The 18,740-nt window shown below is 34.3% G+C and overlaps 2 long non-coding RNA genes across 5 annotated transcripts; both read right to left on the bottom strand.

Annotated features, from left to right (window-relative positions):
• Positions 1-6,966: 6,966 nt before the first annotated feature.
• LOC140177022 (uncharacterized) lies at positions 6,967-8,533 on the bottom strand. The gene is made up of 3 exons (XR_011868479.1): positions 7,542-8,533; positions 7,393-7,447; positions 6,967-7,308 (listed from the first exon to the last, which is right to left on the bottom strand). It is a non-coding gene; the product is annotated as an uncharacterized lncRNA (long non-coding RNA).
• Positions 8,534-9,203: 670 nt separating this feature from the next.
• On the bottom strand, positions 9,204-16,874 carry LOC112727333 (uncharacterized). Of its 4 annotated transcripts, none has more exons than XR_003165708.3 (8): positions 16,425-16,874; positions 16,264-16,331; positions 15,632-15,696; positions 14,891-15,011; positions 14,513-14,666; positions 11,272-11,344; positions 9,887-9,982; positions 9,204-9,657 (listed from the first exon to the last, which is right to left on the bottom strand). It is a non-coding gene; the product is annotated as an uncharacterized lncRNA (long non-coding RNA). The 4 variants fall into 4 exon arrangements; XR_003165703.3 differs by having other exon boundaries at positions 15,632-15,836; positions 16,425-16,780; XR_003165706.3 differs by lacking the exon at positions 14,513-14,666 and having other exon boundaries at positions 9,313-9,657.
• Positions 16,875-18,740: the final 1,866 nt, after the last annotated feature.

Raw genomic sequence — 18,740 nt, 5'->3', positions numbered from 1 at the left:
TAATCTGCCTCATGGTTACGCCATGCCTCAACAAGGAATCTTGGAAATTGAGTTGTTTGACGTATGGGGAATTGACTTCATGGGACCTTTCCCACCATCATACTCAAACACTTATATTCTGGTGGCAGTTGACTATGTATCAAAATGGGTTGAGGCCATTGCCACACCCACCAATGATACTAAAACAGTACTGAAGTTCCTCCAGAAACATATCTTTAGCAGGTTTGGTGTCCCTAGAGTACTCATCAGTGATGGGGGCACTCACTTCTGCAATAAACAGCTTTACTCTGCCATGGTTCGGTATGGAATTCGCCATAAGGTGGCTACTCCATATCATCCACAAACTAATGGGCAAGCTGAAGTCTCTAACAGAGAATTAAAGAGAATCCTAGAATGGACAGTAAGTACCCGTAGAAAGGATTGGGCACGGAGCTTGGATGATGCTCTGTGGGCTTACAGAACAGCATTCAAGACCCCTATAGGGACCTCTCCATACCAACTTGTGTATGGTAAGGCATGTCACCTGTCCGTGGAACTGGAACATAAAGCCTACTGGGCAACCAGATTCCTAAACTTTGATGCCAAATTAGCAGGAGAAAAAAGATTGCTCCAGCTAAATGAGCTAGAGGAATTCAGATTCACAGCTTTCGAAAATGCCAAGCTTTATAAAGAGAACTCAAAAAAGTGGCATGACAGAAAGCTGTCATCTAGAATCTTTGAGCCAGGACAAAAGGTTCTGCTGTTCAACTCTAGACTCAGGCTATTCCCCAGAAAATTGAAATCCCGGTGGAGGGGACCATACGTGATTACAAGTGTATCACCATATGGTTATGTGGAGCTTCAAGATATTGATTCTGATAAGAGGTTCATTGTCAATGGATAGAGAATCAAACACTATCTTGAAGGCAACATTGAGCAAGAGTGCTCAAGGCTGAAGCTAGACTAAAAGCTCAGCAAGGTCCAGCTAAAGACAATAAAGAAGCGCTTGCTGGGAGGCAACCCAGCCATGGGGCATCAATCCTCTAAGAATTTTGCCCTATTTCTATTTTTATTTTTATTTGTTTATATAGAGTTCATTCATGACAAGGTAAAGAATCAATTGCATAAGTTCACAGGGTTACAGAAGGAATTTGCACACAAAACAGAGAAAAAGAGCTCACTGGCAAGAAAACGCCAGTAAGAGCCTATTTTGGGCGTTCAGCGCCCAAAAGGGGCAGCCAGTGGGCGCTGAACGCCAGTAAGGGTAGCAATCTGGCGTTCAACGCCAGAAAAGGGCAACAACTGGGTGTTGAACGCCCAGGAGAGCAGCATTTGGGCGTTGAACGCCCAAAACAGGCAGTGTTTGGGCGTTCAAACGCCAGGATGGCAGAGAGGAGGCAAACTCATTTTTCTTCATATTTTTTTCATTCTAATCTTGATTTTCATACTTCAATTCATGATTTCTTGCATAAACATGTTAAGAACCCTGATTTCTAAAATCCCTAATTTCTAAAAATCCTACTTTAAAAATATCAAATGTATCTTAATCCATAAGCACCAAGCCTCTTTGCAAATTCAATCCAACTCTTTTCAAATCCTATTTTCAAAACAAATCTAATTTTTTTTTCCAACTAATATCTTTTTCAAATCTCCACATTATCTTTTTCAAAATCTAGATTTATCTTTTTCAAAAATCTTTCATATCTTTTCAATTTTAAACAATATCCTCTCTTATCATATCTTCTATCTTATCTTTTCCAAATCAATCTTTTTATCATATCTTTATTTTTTTTTCGAAAACCCACCCTCCCTCCCTTTAAATTTGGGTTCGGCCTCCCTCCCCTTCCATCAACAATTGCACCTAGCTCTCCTTCTTTCCCTCTCCTTTCTTTCTTTTGCTTGAGGACAAGCAAACCTCTAAGTTTGGTGTGTTTATCCGCGATCACTAAGATTATGGCTCCTAAAGGAAAACAACCCACTCCAAGAGGCAAGAAAGAGAGCGTTCCAAAACCACTTTGGAATCAAGGGAAGTTCTTATCTAAAGAACATTCAGACCATTATGATAAAATAATGGGTCTGAGATCAGTGATCCCGGAAGTAAGATTCGATCTGAAAGAAGATGAATATCCGGAGATCCAGGAGCAAATTCGAATCAGGAACTGGGAAGTCCTAGCTAATCCTGAAACGAAAGTGGGAAAGAATATGATCCAGGAGTTCTATGCTAATATGTGGCAGACTGACAAGCAAAAACTATCTGGAACTGCTTTCTATGAATATCAAACCATGCTCAGAGGAAAGATTGTTCATACCACCCCTGACAAGATCAGAGAGATCTTAAAGCTACCTCAGCTGAAAGATGATCCAGACTCCTTCAACAGGAGAATGATGAGAACAGACAAGGACCTGGATAAGATTCTAGAGGACATATGTATCCCTGGAGCCAGGTGGACCACCAACACAAAGGGTGTCCTAAATCAACTCAAGAGAGAAGATCTCAAACCAATCGCCAGAGGATGGCTGGACTTCATTAGGCATTCTCTGTTGCCTACTAGCAACTGTTCTGAAGTCACAGTTAAAAGAGCAGTGATGATCCATTGCATCATGATGGGAAAAGAAGTGGAAGTTCATCAGCTGATCTCAGCTGAACTCTACAAAATTGCTAACAAAAATTCTAAAGAAGCCAGGTTGGCTTATCCAAACGTGATTTCTCTGCTCTGCAAGGACGCTAGGGTAAGGATGGGAATAACTGAGTATATCTCAGTTGAGAAACCAATCACCAAAGCATCAATGGAAAAACAACAAGCACAGGATGATCCCACCAAGAAGAAAACACAGGAATCTCTCCCAGAAATCCCTCAATCTGAATACTGGGAGTATCTTGAGACGTCTGTTACCAAGATACGGGAAGCTATGGAACAAATAATAAAAGAACAAAAGGAGCACAGCCAAATTCTCACCTATATGTTTGAAGAACAAGAGGAGCAAGGGCGTGACTTGAGGGACTTGAAGCGCCAGAAGTTATCTCTTGAAGGACCAAACACCCCAAAGATCCGAGGAACACCCGTTTCCCATAACTAAGGTTTTTAAATTCCAATTTCTGCTTTAACTCTGTGATAGTGTCATTATAGAAGTTCACCTTAGGAGTCATATAGTAGTAATTAGTATCTATTTTGATTTTATCTCCAATTAAGCCATAGTTTATTTTTCTCATCATCAGCAAACATGAATAAAATAGTAGATCTTTTGAATAAGAGGCAATAAAATTTCGAGTTTTAATAAGAGAAATTCTAATTAGTTACATGTGGTGGCAATACTTTCTGTCTTCTGAATGAATGCTTGAACAGTGCATATGTCTTTTGAATTTGTTGTTTAAGACTGTTAAATATGTTGGCTCTTGAAAAAATGGTGAACATGAGACATGTTATTGATAATCTGAAAAATCATAAAAAAAATGATTCTTGAAGCAAGAAAAAGCAGCAAAAAAAAAAGAAGAGAAAGAAAAGCAGAAAAAGCCAATAGCCCTTAAAATCAAAAGGCAAGAGTAATAAAAATGATCCCAAGGCTTTGAGTATCAGTGGATAGGAGGGCCTAAGGGAATAAAATCATGGCCTAAGCGGCTAAATCAAGCTGTCCCTAACCATGTGCTTGTGGCGTGAAGGTGTCAAGTGAAAACTTGAGACTGAGCGGTTAAAGTCAAGGTCCAAAGCAGAAAGAAGAGTGTGCTTAAGAACTCTGGACACCTCTAATTGGGGACTTTAGCAAAGCTGAGTCACAATCTAAAAGGTTCACCCAATTATGTGTCTGTGGCATTTATGTATCCGGTGGTAATACTGGAAAACAAAGTGCTTAGGGCCACGGCCAAGACTCATGAAATAGCTGTGTTCAAGAATCATCATACTGAAATAGGAGAATCAATAACACTATCTGAATTCTAAGTTCTTATAGATGCCAATCACTCTGAGCTTCAATGGATAAAGTGAGATGCCAAAACTGTTCGGAAGCAAAAAGCTACTAGTCCCGCTCATCTAATTAGAATCTGAGCTTCACTCAAAAACTCTGAGATATTATTGCTTCTCAACCTATTAGTCTTCTATTTTATTTGTCTAGTTGCTTGAGGACAAGCAACAGTTTAAGTTTGGTGTTGTGATGAGCGGATATTTTATACACTTTTTGGGTTAATTTCATATAGTTTTTAGTATGTTTTAGTTAGTTTTTAGTTTATTTCCATTAGATTTTAGGAAAAATTCATATTTCTGGACTTTACTATGAGTTGTGTATTTTTCTGTAATTTCAAGTATTTTTCTGGCTGAAATTGAGGGAGCTGAGCAAAAATTTGATTCAGGCTGAAAAAGGACTGCTGATGCTGTTGGATTCTGACCTCCCTACACTCAAAGTGGATTTTCTGGAGCTACAGAACTCGAAATGGCGCGCTTCCAATTGCGTTAGAAAGTAGACATCCAGTGCTTTCCAGAAATATATAATAGTCTATACTTTTCTCAAGGATAGATGACGTAAACTGGCGTTCAACGCCAGTTCTCTGCCCAATTCTGGCGTCCAGCGCCAGAAAAGGATTAAAAGTTGGAGTTCAACGCCAGAAATGGATCCAAACCTGGCGTTGAACGCCCAAAACAGCCTTATGCACGTGAAATATTTAAATCTCAGCCCCAGCACACACCAAGTGGGCCCCAGAAGTGGATCTCTGCACCATCTGTCACAGTCTACTCACTTTTTGTAAACCTAGGCTACTAGTTTAGTATTTAAACAACTTTTAGAGACTTATTTTGTATCTCATGACATTTTAGATCAAAACTTTGTACTCTTTGATGGCATGAGTCTCTAAACTCCATTGTTGGGGGTGAGGAGCTCTGCTGTGTCTCGATGAATTAATGCAAGTATTTCTGTTTTCTATTCAAACATGCGTGTTCCTATCTAAGATATCCATTCGCGCCTAACTATGAAGAAGGTGATGATCAGTGACACTCATCACCTTCCTCAATCCATGAACGTGTGTCTGACAATCACCTCCGTTCTACATCAGATTGAATGAATATCTCTTAGATTCCTTAATCAGAATCTCCGTGGTATAAGCTAGATTGATGGCGGTATTCATGAGAATCTGGAAAGTCTAAACCTTGTCTGTGGTATTCCGAGTAGGATTCAGGGATTGAATGACTGTGACGAGCTTCAAACTCACGAATGCTGGGCGTAGTGACAGACGCAAAAGGAGGGTGAATCCTATTCCAGCATGATCGGGAACCTCAAATGATTAGCCGTGCTGTGACAGAGCATTTGGATCATTTTCACAAGAGGAGGGGATGTAACCATTGACAACGGTGATGCCCCAACACACAGGTTGCCATAGAAGGACGTGCATGCGTGAATCAGAGGACAAAGGAAAGCAGAGATTCAGAAGACAAAGCATCTCCAAAACTCCAACATATTCTCCATTACTGTATAACAAGTAACCTTTAACCCATGTTCTCTTGTTTATTCGCAATTCAACTGATAAATACAATTGACTTCCTGACTAAGAATTGCAAGATAACCATAGATTGCTTCAAACCAACAATCTTCGTGGGATTCGACCCTTACTCACGTAAGGTATTACTTGGACGACCCAGTGCACTTGCTGGTCAGTGGTACGAGTTGTGAAAAGTGTGATTCACAATTCGTGCACCATTAATCACTCAATTATTGTTGCTTGATCCATCAATCCCAGGAAGATCGACCCTCATTTACCTGAGATATTACTTGGTACGACCCAGTGCACTTACTGGTTAGTTTGTAGATTTCAAAATCCGCACCATACATTAATATAACCAAAATGCGAAAGATAAAAGCGAATCCTCCGGTTTGTCACCATCCCACAAATTCACCGAGGTAGATTGCGACCTGCATCTGAAAAACAATAACGTATGGTATGAGAACCAGAGGTTCTCAGTATGGTAACAGTACCCAATAGATAAGATAAAAGGTCCTAGGAAGCCAAAGACAATCCTCGGATTTCACATCGATACAGATATTCAAGCTTAAAGTATTCTATAATAAACGATAAATAGGGTAAACTAACTTAAGGAATTTCTAACTAATACTAGCAACCGCTGTCCCACAGCCTTCACCAACTTATCCTCTATGCGATCCTAATGCTACCGCCTACCGAACCTTCTCAATCCCAACAGAAAAGACAAGTAATGCAAACAAGTAAAGCACAAGTAATATACATATACAGCAAGTAAAATAAATAGTAGGTAGTCATGTGATTTATTTAGTCATAACTGAAGTTAATCAAAGCAAACAAACACATAGAAGACGCATATGATGAATGTCTGTCCTATTGGTTGTGATACCACATTGTCAGTTCAACGTTTTCAAGCCGACACATCCTTTCGGATGTAGCCTTTTTGCCACGCCAGGAATATAGTGCCCTGCACACTATCATTCCAAGGATATAGTGTCTAGCACACTTGCATGCTCATTCTAAGGATAAGTATTGCTCAATTAATCATGAAATCACTTCTTATTTTGCAATAATTATAGTTTATTGAATGTACGGATCATAATGTGCGTATGCACACACCAGGCGACTTCCCCAATGTGTGCGTACGCACAATTTGTAAACTTTTCAGGGTGTGCACGTAGGCATACATACCAGAATTTCTAGTTTTTTAGCAACTTCTGCAAAATCCTATTTTCAAATATAAACTTCAAACATGCATAACTTTTTTGTTAGAATAATTTTTTGTCCGTTTTACGAACATCATAAACTACTTGAATACAATTTTTATTTAAGACAAGTTTCACCAAATTTGATGGTCCAAAGGCCAATTTATAGGGCGTCAAAGTTGGTTAAAAATTCAATTTTTACCAAAGACTCAACCTCAAGTTTTCCAAACCAAAACCAAGCAAACCATAACCAAATCAACACAATTCATTCCTACACAATATCATATACTCATTTATTCACATGATCATTCCAACACCTGAATATATTAACTCATTCAAACAATTTCACATATAATTCCACCAATAGCATCCATATACTCACCAATCATTATTAACATCACCTATACAAATATATACATTAATTTCATCAAATACAACCATTCAAAACATTCAAATCTATCTTATGATAACTAGCCTAAGTTTTCACGTATTATAGATTAACTATAGGAAACCAAAACTATACATTTGTTAATTTCCTCTCAAGCCATAAAACACATTATAGATTATCCACAAGCTCCCAAGGGTTCCAAATCAACTCAACAAGCCTCAATCACTATAACTTTGTTCCAATTCACCAATTTGACATCAACTCCACCTATATTCAGCCTAATCCATATAATTTATATTTTCACAAATTCAATACCTAACTTAATAGAATTGAAAAATTTACAAGGGATAGGAGTTCCTTACCGTTACCCACGGACAATTGGACAGAACCCAACAATTACCCAACGCTAGTTCAACCCTAAACCATCAAAACACCGAAATTCTCAATACCCTTAGACCAAAAATTTTGAAATTTAAGAGTAAAACTGCGTGAGAAATCTCAAATTTCTTACCACTTTGTTTGCATAGATTTGAAGAAAATTCTAGGACGAACGCGTGGCCGCAGACAGCTTATCAATCATCGTCGTTGAGCCATTTTGTAGCCTTTAATTGTATCATTGAGCCATTTTGTAACTTTTTTTTGAAATTTACTAGTTTATGAATTCAATTAATATTCTAAATTAATTCTTTTTGTTCAATGTCTTTCTAATTCATTTCATATTGCCTTAAGGCCAGATCAATGCCTAGAGGAACTCAGATATCACGTGAGCAACCACGTGATAAAGCTACTCTATTTTTGTCCTCAGCTAATAGTGCTCTAACATCCCGTATTAATAAATTATTTCGTGCACCGCGTAATGATAGACGTAAGTACAAGTGATAACTCTCAAACTCCCACAGAACGCACAGAGACTTGGCATCACGATAAAGTAACCGATAAACCTTTAGAAGTTGAAGAATACGACCCAGAAGCGGATGAAATCGAGTCGTTTGATGACCACATTGACGACTTGTTTGCTGACCAAGAAGTCGAAGGTTAGAACAACGGCGCAAAACGCAAAGATATCTATTATTAGAAAGTTACTGTCATCGGTATACTTTTTTCCTTACTTTTGTTATTATTTATTTTGAAAGTCCTTTACTTCTATTTCCCTTTTGTGCAACGATTATCTTGCAATTTTTTTTCTATACATTTCTTAGAGAATGGCGTGAGAAAAGGATCTAAGCTGAGCGTGAAGGAGGCTATAGCACTTCCTCTAAATACAAAGATCATACTCCTATTTAATAAAGAGTTACAACCAATTTATCAGACATCTGGGAAACTATTCCAAGTTTCTCATATGTGAATAGAGTTAGAAGAACGTGAACAAAGCTAACATAGAACATGCATACAACATGGTTAAGGTACATCTTTTAGTTTCGACATATTAAACCAATTTAATTATCAAAATTTTTTGGGTAAAAACATTTTCATAGGTAAATTATATTGCTGGTTAAATTCCCATATTTCGAAGAAAAATAAAACGAAAAATTATACAAAGGACAGGAAAGAACTGAAAGGATACAAGACACAACTTGATTCATAAGTTTTACAATGAAACAAGACTCGAGGAAAATGGTAAACATCGCCCATCAGGAATAGAAGAAAATAACCAGAAATGGTTCCTTGAATATCGTTTGAAACAATGGTAACAAATGGTTCAAGAGTCTCTGTTCCTTCAAGCAATATTCAAGGAACCATTTCCAGTTATTTTCTTCTATTCCTGATGCGTAATGCTTACCATTTTCCTCCAGAGTCTTTGTTTCATCGTAAAACTTATGACACAAGTTGTCTAGGCGATGCTTACCATTTTCCTCCAAAATTTTTGTTTCATCGTAAAACTTATGACACAAGTTGTCTTGTATCCTTCCAGTTCTTTCCTATTCTTTGTATAATTTCTGTTTTATTTTTCTTCGAAATATGGAAATTTAACCAGCAACATAATTTACCTACGCAGAATTTTTACTCAAAAAAATTTGATAACTAAATTGACTTAATATGTCGAAACTAAAAGATGTACCTTGACCATGTTGTATGCATGTTCGTTGAGCTTTGGTCACGTTCTTCCGACTCTCTTCACATATGGAAAATTGGGAATAGTCGCACTCAAACCCCCTAAGAAGCCACTTACTAATCCAACTACCTAACTAATTGGTTACAACTCTTTGTTAAATAAGAGTATGATCTTCGGAGAAAGTACTATAGACTCTAAAAAATGTGTGGAAAAAAATTGCACGATAATCGTTACACAAAAAGAAAATAGAAGGAAAGGACTTTCAAAATGAATAATAACAAAAATAGGAGGAAAAAAGTACCGATGACGGTAACTTTCTAATAATCTGTATCTTTGCGTTTTGTGTCGTCATTACAACCTTCGACTTCATCTGCCTCAAGGTCGTAATCTTCATCCTCTAAAGGTTTATCGACTACTTCATTGCGATGCCGAATCTCTGTGCATTCTGTGGGAGTTTGAGGATTATCACTTGTACTTGACGGCGCAAGCCGTCTATCATTGCGCAATGCACGAAATGGTTCATTAATACAGGATGCTGGAATACTATTAGCTGAGGATGCTGGAGTACTATTAGCTGAGGACGAAAATAGAAGAACTCTATCAGTAGTTGCTCACGGGATATCTAAACTCCTCAAGGCATTGATCCAGCCTTAAGGCAATAAGAAATCATTTAAAATGATATTGAACACAGCATTAATTTAGAATGTTAATTGAATTCATAAACGGGTAAATTTTCAGGAAGTTACAAAACGACTCAATGATACAATTGAAGGCTACAAAATGGCTCAACGATGATGACTCACCATAGTATCCTCAGTTTCGGCGTTAGTTCCGACATCTTTCAGGGGTTTCCGTATAATGCTTTACCGTGGTCTCCTAGGCATTTTTACACACCTTGGCTAAAAACAATATCACTAGACAAATATTAGCAAAACAACAATTTCAAAAAGGCATTAAAACAAATAGAAATTAAAAACTCCAAAGCAATATAAGGGGAAAAAAACCATATTCAAAAGCTAAACTTAGACCCAATGGTTATTAAGGAGTGCACATTGCCAATCACATTCTATGACCATTATTATTAATATTAAGATTATTTAATAAAAGATGAATAACAAATTAAAAAATCTATCAATATATTCATTTGTATAGTGTGTTTGTAGATGTTATAAATAATTTATACATTTTGAGTAATGTTTGATCCAAGTAATTGTGAATTGTTTTGGGTTCAAAATGTATATAATTTTGGTGTAGGGAAAATCAATCAACTCATGCAGTATCTTTTATTGTCTTCTCCAAGAAACTACAGCTTTAGCATTCTAATTTCTCTACAAATTTTAAGATCGTTTCCAGCTTAAATATTTGGTGAACAGTGATTTTGTGATTTAATATCAAAATTTTTGTGGTCAAAAAGTTCAGAATTTGGTTTTCATTAAAACACCAAAAATAATAAGATAAAATCACCAAAAGTTATTTTCAAAAACAAACGTAAGTCAATGTAAAAATTAAATCCAAAGGAAATTATTAGCGCAAAAAATCGCGTTAGAGATCATTTTCTAAACCTCGGCTTACATTTTTAAGGAAAAAACATCATGACAAATTTCATTAGACAACTTAACTCCGTTTTTTGTTTTATAGTAAAATCTGTCACTTATAATTTATGACAAGAGGTCCTGGAGAACACTGTTTGCACACTTATTACTGCCGAACATATAGCTATGAATTTCATTTTGTACCTTATCTTAAGAAAATTTTGTGCAGATGAGTATATGCATATATAGTAAAACATGTATATGTACAAGCATGTTTGGTGCCACTAGTCTACTTTACGTCAGTTCTACGTGTGAGTGTGTGACTAATCAAGACATATTTGAAGTTAACAATATAAAGAGAATTTAATAATTGATGAATCATGTTACTACAAGGCACACTACATGATAAATAGAAGAACCAAGAAATGGTATATGTATATCGGAGTTTCCTTCCACATCTTGAAGCAAAAGTCTTAATTGCAGAAATGGCATTCACATTCTTACATATTAAAGCAGCACTTGAAAGAATAATTGAACTTTTATACTATGAACTTTTGGTATTTAAACCTTGGTAGACAAATTATGAAATTATGGAACTGAAAAAATAAGTCATAAGATAAGTTTACTATCAGTTGATGATTATAGCATTAAAATACCTTCTCTTGCGCCTCCTTGCTTTCTGCAAAATCAGCTAGGTTTCTTCTTCTTTGGTAAAATTAGCAAATAGGTCTGCTCCAAACACCAAGAAACACATCTTTAGTGCAGTTGTTTTTTCTATTAAAATACCAATGCTCTGTTGTATTACTATAATTACTAAATTGAGGATTCAAAAAAGTATTGTGACAATATATAGTATTCTACATTTTGTCAGCTTTGTGGACCAAATGCATTAACCACAAACAGTTGTTTGCATTTAGGAATAGTGACAATATATAGTATTCTAAGAACAAAATATAAATGGTGCTACCAATCTAACTTCTTACATAAAGCTGCAAGAATATTTACTGTGATGACTGATGAGGCAAGAGTCTCAGAAATGCAGCAACTCAAAGGGGGAAATTATGAAGGTTAATTCCATATCCTTGTCTCCTTTTTTTTTTAATTGTTTTTGAAAATTGTTTAAAATTAAATAGGTCTATAAAAATATGCATATATATGACATCAAAATATAATAATGTGAAGAAATTTTTAGAAATTCATTAACATGACTAATATCACTTACATCTAATGTAAACTAGATGACCTTATATAAGGTCTTCAATTCTTCACCACTAAAACTAGTCTGTAAAGTATAATTTTCATAAGATTTTATATTTGATGTTGGATGACTAGTTCTTTCGTTTATGATAGCTGACTTTTGGATTGGCTAATTAATGTAAAAAAAATAACATAAAATTAAACCTTCAAAAATTAATGTGATGATATATTTAATATTTTATGAATTAAAATAAGTGCGATACAAATATTTGACTGAGGACACTACATACATATTACAATTTTTAAAGTTATATAATAATTTTCCATAAGAAGCATTGGGCAAGCATGCATGTGGGTTGTAACAAATGGATCACACAAAGAGGACAATCTACAAACCCAAATGGTCAATTCAACCATGGGGCAGCCAGAATATGAAAATCTACAGCTGAGATTGCAGTGCGTGAGTGCATCAGCATGGGTGATGAGAGTGAATTTAAATAATAATAAAATAATAGTTTTTATGTTGATAATTAACTTTTAAATTTGGAAAAACTATCATTTGTACCCATGAATTTTGCAAACGTTAATAAAAGTACCCATCAAACAAGAAAACTAACGTTGTACCCATGAAAGATGGGTTCCGTGTGACAATAGTATCCAAATCGTGATTTTTCGTTATTTTTTAATAAAATTCCCAAATTACCCCTTCTATCTTCTTCCCCAAATTCTAAATTTCACAACCCTCATCCTTCGTCTTCCTCTACTGCTGCCGGCCACCAAAAAATTAAAAAGATTAAAAACTGTGGATTATTAATTATCTGAGGTTATTGTTCAAATATTATGGATTTGTAGATCTGGTGTAGAAAAAGAAAAAGAAGTTTGAAATTAACAAAAAAAAATACATTTTGGTTTCTTGGTGTCACTGTGGGAACAAGAGGCGCAAAACCAAGAGCCTTTGGGAACGGAAGGAAGGATAGGTCGGGGATAGAAGATGTGATAGCCTCGGTCGCATTTGTTGCAGAGGAGAAGTTTCGCTGAGAACTCACCGGAGGAGCAGCACTTGCTGATGATGTCGCCGTCGAAGGTGGGCTTGGGAGTGTGGGTCCTTCTTCACCCTGCATTTCCATGGCCATGTCTTCGATCATACTCGACATGTTCAAGAGCTCATCCTCATCAATGTACTCCGCCACCATCATCCCTCCTTGTTCTCCAGTACTCAAAGTGAAACAAGATCCTTCAACAATAACATTACTACCACCACAACCTTCTAGAGGGTTCTGCGGTGACCTCGGAAGCCTAGCCTGAGCAGCGGCGGCTGCGATGTGAATATCAGTCCACCAAATGGCATGAAGATACTCTAACAGTAGCCCCTTTTTCTACAGATTGACGGCACTGAGCAGTGTTTGACAAGGGTGTGTTTTCTTAGTGTTGTTGCATCCGAAGAAGAAAGAAACAACAAGGTAATGATGTTAAAGTTGATTTGGATTTAGATTTGGAGAACAAATTAGGATTGGAATAAAGAGAGATGGAGGTTGACATCAAGTGCTTGGGTCTTGAGAGAATGGTGACTGGCGGTGGCAGAAGAAGACGAAGAATGAGGGTTGTGAAATTTGGAATTTGGAGAAGATAGAAGGGGTAATTTGGAAATTTTATTAAAAAGTCAACCAAAATTCACGGTTTGAGTACTATTGTCACACGGAACCCATCTTTCATGGGTACAACGTTAGTTTTCTTGTTTGATGGGTACTTTTGTCAATGTTCGCAAAATTTATGGGTACAAATGGTAGTTTTTCCTTTAAATTTTGAGAAAATGACAAATACATCCTTGATCTTTTGGTCTGCGGACATTTATATCCTTGAGGATTTGAATATACAATTAAGTCCCTGACTTTCTCAAAATCTGGACATATTGATCCCTAGGTCTAATTTGTTCCATTTTAAAAGCTCTCCCATGTGTGCATCCGTATATCGGCCAGGCCAATACAATGGAAGCCATGCTTGCTTTTTTCGTTTGGTCTGCCAGACCCAAGTAACAGAAGGATCGATATGTCTAAGTTTTGAAAATGTCAGGGATTTAAATATATTTTTAAATCGTTTGGGATTTAAATGTCTGTAGACCAAAAGGTCAATGACCTATTTGTCATTTTCTCTTAAATTTTTAATAAAAATTTTAAAATAACAAATACGAAAAACAAAAATTAAAAATATTTTGGCAAACCAGAAATTTGAATATTCTATTCCTTTGCTAGGTTTCATAATTACGTAACACCTATTGGTATATGTTACTGACTTTCCGTGAGTAACTGTATTTATCCCAAGAAAGGGATGAAATATAAAAAGGTTATGATGCCACATATAGTTAGATATAACACTACTTTGGTCAAATCTACAGTGTATATTATTTAATGTTTAAATTTTATTTAACTTATTTTAAATATTTAAAAATGACTTATTTTTATATTTTTTAAAGGAAATATTAATTTTTTATTTTTTTTAATAAATTAAGCAATACTTTTTAGACATCTTGACAATCCTCTAATACTAAAGGCTAAAGCATAAAGATAGGGTGTTTTAGAGTGTCATAAGTCATAACACACCCTAACAGTAACACATACATTAATTACTACTGAATGATATATAAAAGAAAATAAAAATATAATAAAATAGGGTCGACAGAAAAGGAGCAAAAAAGTAGATGACCTAATTGTTGGAGATTGAATTCCAATTCCAATATATGGTTGCTCAGTTCCCCATGGATGGATGTGAAACAAGCCGTAAGAAATGGATGTTTTGAGAGACACAATGAAAGGGTTGTTTGATCCTTAACTGTTGTCTCTCTCTGACTCTAGTGGTACTGTGTACCAAAATGCATGAAACATTAGAAGAAAGAAAAAGATACATAACAAGCATAGCAAATGTCACAAAAAACAATTAATTTAGAAGATTAATTTACTATGATTACTAAATTGGCAACAAACATGCTGCTCCAACTCTCTTCTTTAGCCACCACATTATCATTATCATTATCATTATCATTATCATTATTAGTGGGATGTGGTTATAACACAGAAAAGTTACCTTTGATTAGATTCTTGAGGTTGACAACGACTTGCACTATGTTGAACTACAAGAAATTGGGAGAGGCTTTGAATCTTGTGTCATGTGCCTTTCCACCAAAATGCAAAGCAGACTCCTTAAGCTGCACCCAAATGAGATTTATCCATATTCAAAAGTCAGCATTCAAATTTAAATAATTTAAAGAGATTCATATGAATTTTGAAAAATAAGATGACAAGATAATGTTAAAATAATCTATCTGCCGGTTTTTGTGTAGTGATACAATAGTATTTGAATATATCCAAGAATGTTTAGAGAGATATTTTTAGTTTTTTATGGGTGACTGTAAAATAAAAATCGTATTACAAATATGCACAAAACAAGTCTATTTAATTTTAAATATTCTAAATTAAAATGACTGTGGGGTATAATTTAAAGAAAAATGTTATTTCAACAACTAAAAGTAGCTTCACAATTCACAATTGATAACTGAATTAAGTTTCTAGTATTTACCAACAAAGGGTAAATTGAATAATTTATCTGCCAGTTATTAACTGTTAAAATAATATTTTCTTAATTTAAACCATTCATAAAGAGAAATGTTATATATATCATTTTTGTAAACACTTTTTACTTTTAGTAATAAAAGATATCGATAGAAAATGAAAAAAAGAGAATCTTGTATACGTTATAGAATAATTAAAAAATACGTACAAAAAAAAGAATGATAAAAGAAATTAGTACGATTTTTTTCTCTCTTACCTACTAGTGTCGGGTCGGTGGTGAAATGAATTAACGAAATGACCTCAGAGATTAGTCTTCAATTTCTTTTGATATGTTCAAGAATCAACATTTCAAATAATAAGGAAGGAGCATTAGCTACTTTCTGTTATGGCATGTGATAAAAAAGGACAATATCTGTATCCGATAAGCTATATTGACTTAGGGTCTGGTCTGTTCTGGTCTCCTTCCAACAACAAAACATAGAAAATTTCTCACATTTAGAGCCCATTGAGGTACTAGGAAGATAAGAAAGTCTGTTAGAAAATTTTCATATAAATTTTGAAAAATAATATGACAAGATAATTTAAGTTGAAAAATATGATTTCACTCACTCAAAAAACAAACATATGACTTTTCTTTGTGTATATAGATATTAGATATATATACCACCGAGCAAAAAAACCAATGGAGCACAGAGCCATATATGAAGATGCAATATTGTTCAATTCATATTAAATAGAAGGAAAATCACCATTTTAAATTGAACACCCAATTCCGTAAAGGAATATCAATTCGTTGTAACTTATCAGTACACAGGAAAAGCGGGGAAGCACACAGGGAACCACCATTTTGAATTCAACTTTTAATTTCTGTAAAAAATAAAACAATACCTTGTTAACCACCAAGAAGCTGATTAATCGGATTCACAAAGTAGTCCCCATGCCTCGACAAGTCATCTCTACAAAACACGATAATTAGCTACATTAGTAATTCGTTATGAATCTCGTTTAATAAAATCCATCAACTGAAGTTCAGCAAGTGTTACACATACTTGAACTAATTCTCCTAAATTTGTGCATTCGACCGCTGCAGAACCAAAGTATCTTTGCGGAAAAGAAAGCATGACAAAGAGCATACAACTTTGATGGAAGGGAACGGATGGAGGTTTAGGGTTGGATAGCGGTTCGAACTATTAGCACGTGCTCAGCTGCGATGATTGGGGTTTAGCTTCTGTTAGGGTTTGAAAGGGAGAAGACTCGCCTGATGATTTCAACACGGCAACAGCAATTAACAAATCGTGAAATCCATTTTCCGAAATATTTGAAAACCACCAATAGAAATTAAAACACAGCCACAGCAGATTAACAAATCCATTTTCTGAATTTTTATTTCTATTTTGATGATTCTGTTATTCAAATTCTATGTTTAGGGTTTTAATTTTTTATTGTATTTTTATTGTGTTCAGTGTATTTTGAAAGGATAATTATAGTGTACAGATTGTGAGTTATGGTGAGTGCTATGGTGCCTATATACACTTGCCTAACTTACTAAATGGGGAATGCAATGGTAAGGATGTCATTTTTTTTTTATGTTGTTATGATTTAAAAGCGTATCACTAAAAGTGTTCCTTAAAGAGAAAGTGTTACCCTAAATCGTTAACTTGGCTCTGATACCAATTTTTAAACTTCGATTATTTAAACTTTGATTAAACAATTTGCAATTTTTATAATCTAAAGTATTGACCATTTTTACTATTTCTCTTGTATGATTATTTATTACTAGTCCTTGACGTATATTTATAGTTTTTCAATCTTGTTTTAATTTATAATATTCTTTTTTGCATGAATTATTATATATAAAATCTTTTATCTGTTTATCTTTTTCTTTAATATACTTTCTCAAATCCTCAAGAACTTCTTTTATTTCTACACTTTCTGTTGTTTCTAAATATCTTTTTAATTTATCGACTTCATTTTCCATTTTTTCTTTCAGCAGCTTTAATTCATTTAAGTCATAATATGGTTTTTCAGGCATTTATAAATTTCTTAGGTTTAATTTCAACTTATTTATATTTATTCTTATTTCTATTCTTTTTATTATAAGGTCATCAATTTCGATCTGAAGATTATTTAATTCCCTTTTATACTCCTTTATTTTACTTTTTAATTTATCCGCCCTTTTTCTTTTTATTTTATTCTCTGGTTTTTCAATCTTTATATGCTTCATTATTTATTTTAGAATTTCTGCAAACTCTATCATCGATTCATCACTATTTTCTAGAGATTCTATTAATTTTTCTAGCTCTTCCACTTCTCTTTTCAGCTTGTCATATATTATTTTTAGAGCTTCAAATGCTCTTTGGTTTATTTCAGAAAACTGCAAATAATTCAAACGGTTTTCTCTTTCAAAGAGTTCTTGTTTCTTATCTTGATAAGTGATATATATTTCTTCTTTATTTATTGTCATAATTTAGTGTTTAAGGTTTCATTTAATTTTTCGACCTTTTTTGTTAGTTCTTTTATTTCAGAATTTTCTTCTTTAATTTTTAACTTAGATAAACTTAAAGGGCTATTAATTTTAGATTCTCTTATTTGAAAATTCGGTGAAACTAATTTTCCTGACGGTTCTTTTAATAATAGAACCGGGTTTTCAATAGCTTTATATTTTGGTATTTCTGTTTTTACAATTTTCTGAAATAATTCATCAACATAAATTCTTTCTCTGTTTTTAAATATTATACTATGATGGCTATTTGTTAAAGCATAATTTATTGCATATGTAATTGAAAATGGTTCATCATCTTGTTCCATTAAATTCTTTCTATGAAATTTATAAGCCAAACTTATAGATCTTCCAAGATTTTCAGTTGATAAAGGTATGGCGTATCCAAGATGGGCATTGAATTTAACATTTACGTTTGCCAAGTTTCCATGAACAATTCCAATTATTTGATCTATTGGGTCATCAGTAATTCTTTTATCACAGATTGCTAAGCTTATTGGTGAATTAATTCCTTTCATATATGTAGATTTGATTAAGACTTGTATAGTACTAATATGAATCCATCCGATTTTAGATCTTTTTTGTTGATCCTTAATTTTCTCAATCTGTTTACTCAATTCTTCATCATTTATCAGGGCTATTTCAAGTTCTCCATTGGCGGATTTTATCTTTATAGGGGCTTCAAGTTGAATTTTTCCATAGTATATTACATTTTTTCTATTAAAAACTTCTTTTAATAGGTTTTGTTTATTAAAATTTTCATTTGATTTGAGATTTAATTCTGTTTTTAGAACAGCCTGTTTTTCATTATCTAATAAAGCAGTTAATCTATAATAATCAGATTCTTCTGTTAATTCTAGACTTT

This window comes from Arachis hypogaea, chromosome 12 (genome assembly GCF_003086295.3).
Source record: "Arachis hypogaea cultivar Tifrunner chromosome 12, arahy.Tifrunner.gnm2.J5K5, whole genome shotgun sequence".
NCBI classification, from domain to species: domain Eukaryota; kingdom Viridiplantae; phylum Streptophyta; class Magnoliopsida; order Fabales; family Fabaceae; genus Arachis; species Arachis hypogaea.
This window is presented reverse-complemented; position numbering and strand designations above follow the sequence as displayed.